Below are 6,640 nucleotides of genomic sequence, written 5' to 3' on the forward strand. Positions count from 1 at the left end.
CTGGTGGCATTTTTTGTTTCCAAGGGAAGGTGCTGTCAAGTATATGGAATTACCCCTCTAGGCTGCAAACTGCTTTTCACATATTATACACATGGTTCTCATCTCTCCAGGTAGTGAACACAATTCCTTCCTCTGCCACTATGACCATCCTGTTCTTTGCACCCAGGTCAGATAGCAACACCATGAAATTCCATCCTGTGCTAAGGACACAGACAGTAGAGGATGGCCCATGTGCTGTGTCCTGGATGACTGGAGAGCAGCCAGCCCAGCCAGAGTTCCTTCTGCGCAGGAGTTTCTCCAGTGTGTCAGCATCAGCAGTGCCTCGTACTCTCACACCTGCCATGGAGCAGCAGGATCCAATACTAGGTCTATTTTAAATTTTTGTGCTTTGGCATCTCATCTGGAAAGAAAATTATAATACCATGTGGCAATTACCTGAATAAATATATACAAGTATTTTAAAAAATCACATGGCATCAGTGCTTGACAAATGCTAAAAAAGACCTTTGCTCAACATCTTTAATATAAAATAACTCCCCTGTGTCTTCTCCTGGGACTTAATAAATTCATTTATACAAAAATATAAAATGTAACAAAATTTCTAACACATAAGAAGTCTACAACCCGAAAATTCACAATATTTTAGGGAAGGAAATATAATTGTATGGGCAGTATCACTAGTATTCAAATAACACATTTGGTTTGAAATTTCACTTTTGTCTCAGACTAAATTTGCATGTGTTTGAGGCTAGTCTGGATTCTCTATACTGATTAATCCATGTAGCTTAATCACATTTCATATAAAATGTTCTTTATTAGCTGGCAGAACTTGCCTAATTTATGAGTTCATTATGCTTCCTTTGCAGAATTTTCTGGCAAAACTTGGGTTTTTATATTTATAAGAAAAGTCTTAGAACCAGCTGCTTCAATTTTTAAAAATTAATATTTTCTTAGGGTTGCAACCAATTTTCAAACTCATCTAGAGGGACTTGAATGTCCTATAATATTAACTTTTTTTCTATTCCTTCTATTCAAACTGTACTTTTTTCTTTAGGTCTCAGGAGAGTTTCTGTTTTTATTTTTATTTTTATTTTTTTTTGTGTGTGTGTGGTATTTTTGTTGCTGGTTGTTTGTTTGTTTGTTTGTTTGTTTGTTTGTTTGTTTCATTTGTTTGATTTAAGACAGGCTCTCATGTAGTTCAGGCCTGCCGGGAGCATACAGTGTATATAGTGCAGCTTGGCCTGTAACATGTATTACCCCCAACTCAACCTCTTGAGTGTTCTACTGAGTGCTGTAATTGCAGGTTTGCATCACCAACATCTGGTTAAGGTTTTCTGAAAGTCTTCCTTGTGTAGCCCTATACAATTAATGCTATTACCCTTGGTTCTCATCTCATCTCTTCATTCCCTTCTCCTCTCTTCTCTCATCTCCCCTTCTCCATCTCCCCTTCTCCATCTCCTCCTCCATTTCTTCTTTTATCCACCTCCTCCTCCCTGCCTCCCTTTCCTTCCCCTTCTCCCCCTCTTGCTCCATCTCCTCTCATTGTGTTCCTTTGATGATTGTGGGAAGACTATTAATTGTTTGTGAGTCTAGCTCCTATAACTAGATCAGAAGACCTTCTCATCTCCTCTCCTTTGTCACAATCACACACAAGCACCACATGGTAAAGGGGATAAATGAAATCAAGAGATTATCTGTTTCAAAAGAAAGATCCCAGGTAATAAAGTAGCTTGTGGTGGTTTGAATAAGGAATGAGCCCCATAGGCTCACATATTTGAATACTCAATCCCTGTTGGTAGTATTATTTGGGGAACCTGTCGGAGGAAGTACACCATTTTGTGGGCTTTGAGAGATTCCCCTTTATCCCATGTCTCATTCACTCTCTCTGCTTTGTATTTGAGGTTGAAAGTTTGCTCTCAGCTTCTGCCAGGGCCTGGCTTGTATCAGTCCCATGCTACAGAGGCTGTCTATTCCAGACTGATGTCTTCAGGGCTGACCAGCCAAATGGCCCCGTGTCCATCCCTGAGTCAGTGAATGCTGGACCGAGAACCTCCTAGCTACCCAATGTTGATAAAGACAAGACACAGACATCTTGCAATTTCAGGAGGGCTCTCAGTCCATCCTGCTGTCTGGAGTCCATGGTTTATTCAAGCATCCTCTTAAATAGCTTTCCCACAGTGGGGGTGACCACAGATGATATCTACTATAATGTATAAAGCTGATATCAAAAAATTATTTTAGCCCTAGCGGCACACCTAAACAGTCCCTAGGCACATAAATAAGCCCTCAGAACAGGTATGGGTACACCCAGGGCCTACGTCTGTTGTTATACAAACAAGGAGAAGCCAAGCCTTCTGGAGGTAATTAGCTGGCATCTGGAAGACAATGAGAGATTCAGGCTCCTGGAATAGAGTTTGAGGCCTGTATCTGAAATACCATAATTGATATTTTTGGGGGCCCGATAAGCTTCCTGTTCTGGAGGCCTGTTACCATTCCTCTCCCAAGCCAAAATAACCTCTTTGTAAGTCCCTGTCAGTCATGATGTTTGATCACAACAACAGAAAAAAGCAACAAATACAGTGGCCCAGGAGGACAAAAAGAAAAGAATAAGTGTGACTGACAGCATGAGTGTAGTGATTGGGATAATTCCCCCACAGCATGTGAGATGCACTACAAATGAAAGCAACCAAGCACGGTCAAGCTATACCCAGCAAATTTATAGTGTTGGGTGCTTTCCATTATTTTAAATGATTGAGTCAAAACAAGATAAATGAAGCATTCTATTCAAGAAGATATACTTTAAAAACCAGAAATTATTTGTTGAAACTGAATATTAGTAGTATAAAGAAATTAATACAAGGACCAGCTTATTGGGGTTGGGGATCCAAAACAAGGTTTCTAAATTTAAGCCAGTGTTTGTAAACAGGAAATTAATTGAAATTAGATAACTGAAAGATCAATATAGTATATGTAGTTCATAATTAGAAAAATCTACATGCCTATGCTAACAAAATAGAAAGTCAATTATTTATAAATAATATAAATCAGAAAAATTGACTGAAGAAAAACATGAAGCTTATTTACAAACAACTATGAGAGAATATTGTTTGAAGTAATTAAAATTTCTTCCAGTAAGTTCCTTAGATCAGCAATTATGAAAGATGCTCAAGACGCTAAAGCACAAAAGATTGGAATAACCTAGATAGATCCTAGACGGAGGGTTAAGACCCAGGTGTCAGAGCACCTGGCTGGGTTCTGCTATCCCTTATTTTACTTGCTGAGTGCCTGCCAAGGATTTGTAGTTTCACAAATATTAACTCACATAATCTCCTAACAATTATTCTTATTTTATAGCTCAGAAAGTAAAGAAGGGAGGGCTAAGAATTTCTGTGTAAAGTCACACAAGAGGCACTTCATATAACAGAGAATTAAATCGTGTCCAAAGGCATGTCCTCAGCTTCCAAGTTCCAGCTGTATGCCTTGCAAGACATTTAGTCCATTTATGGCTCAATTTCTTAAAACAGGACAGCGAATACATAAAAAAGCTATAAAGCAGTGGTTCTCAACATTCCTAATGCTATGAGCCTTTAATCCAGTTCCTCAGGTTGTGGTGGCATAAAATTATTTTATTTTCATAACTATTTCATAACTGTAATATTGCTACTATTATGAATTGTAATGTAAATATCTGATATATGATCACTGTGAAAGGGTTGTTCCACCCACAAAGGGGTCACGACTCACAAGTTGAGAACCACTGCACTAAATGCTGACTATAAGTGAAAACTGAACAGAATAATGTAATGAAGGACTTACTTTCATAGCCAAGCTGAATTAAACTGAGGAACACTAGAGTTTTTTATTTATCACTTTTATATATTCAATAACTACTATGTAAAATAGGAAATGATCATTGCAACATGCTTTTTAAAGCTAAAACCAGACAAATATTAGATAGTCAAGAATAGAAAACTCACCATAAACCATCTATTCAATGAGCTGCTGGACTCATGTTTCGTGGCAATGACTTGGGTTGGAGCAGCCCTGATTTCTGAACATGAAAACCACTGAGAGAAATTGAAAACGCCCAATGCTTGAGGTGTACTCTAACCCAAACACTAGAGGCTTGGGTGCAAGACTCTAGAGACAAAGCATGATTATATGGTCTAGAAGATCACTGATCAAAGTTGAGAGCTAATAGGAAGCACACCAAGACATTTTTTTATTAAAGTTATTTTGGAAATCCTGGTGCATACACAAAAACAGGAAGAGATAAGAATAGAAAGCTTTAAAACCATCCCTTGGAACCAATGTGACTGTATACTAGAAAAACATCAGGTGACTATGAGTGTATACTAGAAAAACACCAGGGAGAATAAACTGAACAAAACTTGAAGGGTTTTTATGAGTTTATTCACCATCAAAAATTAATTTTCCAAAGTGTCATCAACAGTACAAGTTTAAAAATATGGTAATGATCTTATTTGAATTATTTGTAAAAAAAAAAAAAGAAAGTATAACTAATGGGAAAATGTGTGTAACATGGATAAAGGATAGCTTAGTTTTGGTATATATCCCAGGTCTGTAATTCTTCAAACTGTGTTCTCAAGTCCAAAGACAAGGGTGACTGGTGTACAGTGATAAACAGGACAGAGCAGGGGTCACAGGACACTTCTTCCTTGCTTTAATGGAAGCAGGCCATCCTTCTTTTCAGTGTTGACTTTTGCCTCCAAGAAAGGTTTGGGCCACTAACAACCACTTAGTGTTTAAAACTGCTAGCCCAGATGAAGTGTGCCTGTCCTCTCCAACTTCCGTCAGTCACTCATTTCTCCAGAGTCATTGAATACCCACCCTGGGCAAAACTTACAGAATTGCGAAATCACTCCCGAGATGGCAAGTTTATACACCTAAGCAAGTTATGGAAATATCAGTCAAGGAAAGTGTCATCCCTCCTTTTCATGTAAAAACAACATTCAAAAAAAACCCTCATAATATCAGAAACTACAACATTGATTTGAAATTTTCCAGCATGGCTTGTCTCTAAGCTCCTTCTCCTTCTGATGTGTGCACCAGCCTGGTCTCTAAGCTTCTGTTTCTGATGTGTGCACCAGCCTGATGTCTAAGCTCCTCTCTCTTTCTGTTGTATGTACCATCTCTTAGCACATGGGATGTAGTGATGGCACCTGAGGTCACAGCCATTGTATTGGGGTTATGATCACTGAGAAGTTAATGGGGATGTTGATGATGGTGAATATAGAAATGTTTAAATGAAAGAGTTGTTAGTGGTGCTTGCTTCGGCAGCACATATATTAAAATTGGAATGATACAAAGAAGATTAGCATGGTGCAGAATTAAATAGAGAATTCTCAACAGAGGAATCTAAAATGGCTGAAAGACACTTAAGAAAGTGCTCAAAATCCTTGGCCATCAGAGAAATGCAACTCAAAACAACTCTGAAATACCATCTTACATCTGCCAGAATGGCTAAAATCAAAAACACCACTGACAATCAATGCTGGAGAGGATGTGGAGAAAAAGGAACACTCCTCCATTGCTGGTGGGAGTGCAAACTTGTAAGACCAATTTGGAAATCAGTATGGTGGTTTCTCAGAAAAAATGGCAGTCTACCTGAAGATCCAGCAATTCCTCTCTTGGGCATATACCCAAATAATGCACGTCCAAACAAGGACATATGTTCAATCATGTTCATAGCAGCATTGTTTGTAATAGCCAGAACCTGGAAGCAACCTAGATGCCCCTCAACTGAAGAATGGATAGAGAAAATGTGGTACATTTATACAATGGAGTACTATTCAGCAGAAAAAAAGCAATGGAATCTTGAAATTCTCAGGCAAATGGATGGAACTAAAAGAAACCATCCTGAGTGAGGTAACCCAGTCACAAAAAGACAAACATGGTATGTACTCACTCATATATGAATTTTAGACATAGAGCAAAGGATTACCAGCCTATAATCCTCTTCACCAAAGAAACTAGGAAACAAGAAGGACTCTAAGGAAAAACATGCATGGACTGGGAATGGGAAGGGGCAGGAACTCTTGAGCTAGTTGGGAGCATGAGGGTAGGGGAGAGGGAGCTGCCAGAATGAGAGGAGGAGAAGAGGAGAGGAGGAAATGGAGGATCAGAAATATTGAGTTGGGGGAAGAATAGAGGAGAGCAGGATGAGAGATATTATAGCAGAGGGAGCCATTACAGGTCCGAGGAGAGATCTGGCACCAGGGAGATTTCCAGAGATCTACAAGGATGACATGAACTGACAATCTAGGAAATGGTGGAGAGGATAAATGCCTTTCCCCTATAATAAGACTGACGACTACTTTATATGCCATCCTAGAGCCCTCATCCAGCGGCTGATGGAAGCAGAGGCAGACACCCACAGATAAACACTGAACTGAACTGTGGAACTTAGATGCAGAGAGGGAGGAATGAAGATCAAAGGGGTTGGTACCAGGCTGGTGAAACCCAAGGAAACAGCTGCCCTGTACAAGGGGGAGCACATGGACCGCAGACTGCTGTCTGGAAGGCCAGCACAGGACTCATCCAGACCCCTGAACACGGATGGCAATAAGGAGGCCTCCGAACTCTAGGGGGGGCCTGGTAGTGGATTAGTATTTTTCCC

At 39.6% G+C, this 6,640-nt stretch overlaps 1 non-coding gene across 1 annotated transcript; it reads left to right on the forward strand.

Annotated features, from left to right (window-relative positions):
- Positions 1–5,285: 5,285 nt before the first annotated feature.
- Positions 5,286–5,390, forward strand: LOC113835861. Its single transcript, XR_003485628.1, has one exon. It is a non-coding gene; the product is annotated as a U6 spliceosomal RNA (small nuclear RNA).
- Positions 5,391–6,640: the final 1,250 nt, after the last annotated feature.

The sequence above is a fragment of the Cricetulus griseus genome, chromosome 5, assembly GCF_003668045.3.
Source record: "Cricetulus griseus strain 17A/GY chromosome 5, alternate assembly CriGri-PICRH-1.0, whole genome shotgun sequence".
In the NCBI taxonomy this organism is placed as follows: domain Eukaryota; kingdom Metazoa; phylum Chordata; class Mammalia; order Rodentia; family Cricetidae; genus Cricetulus; species Cricetulus griseus.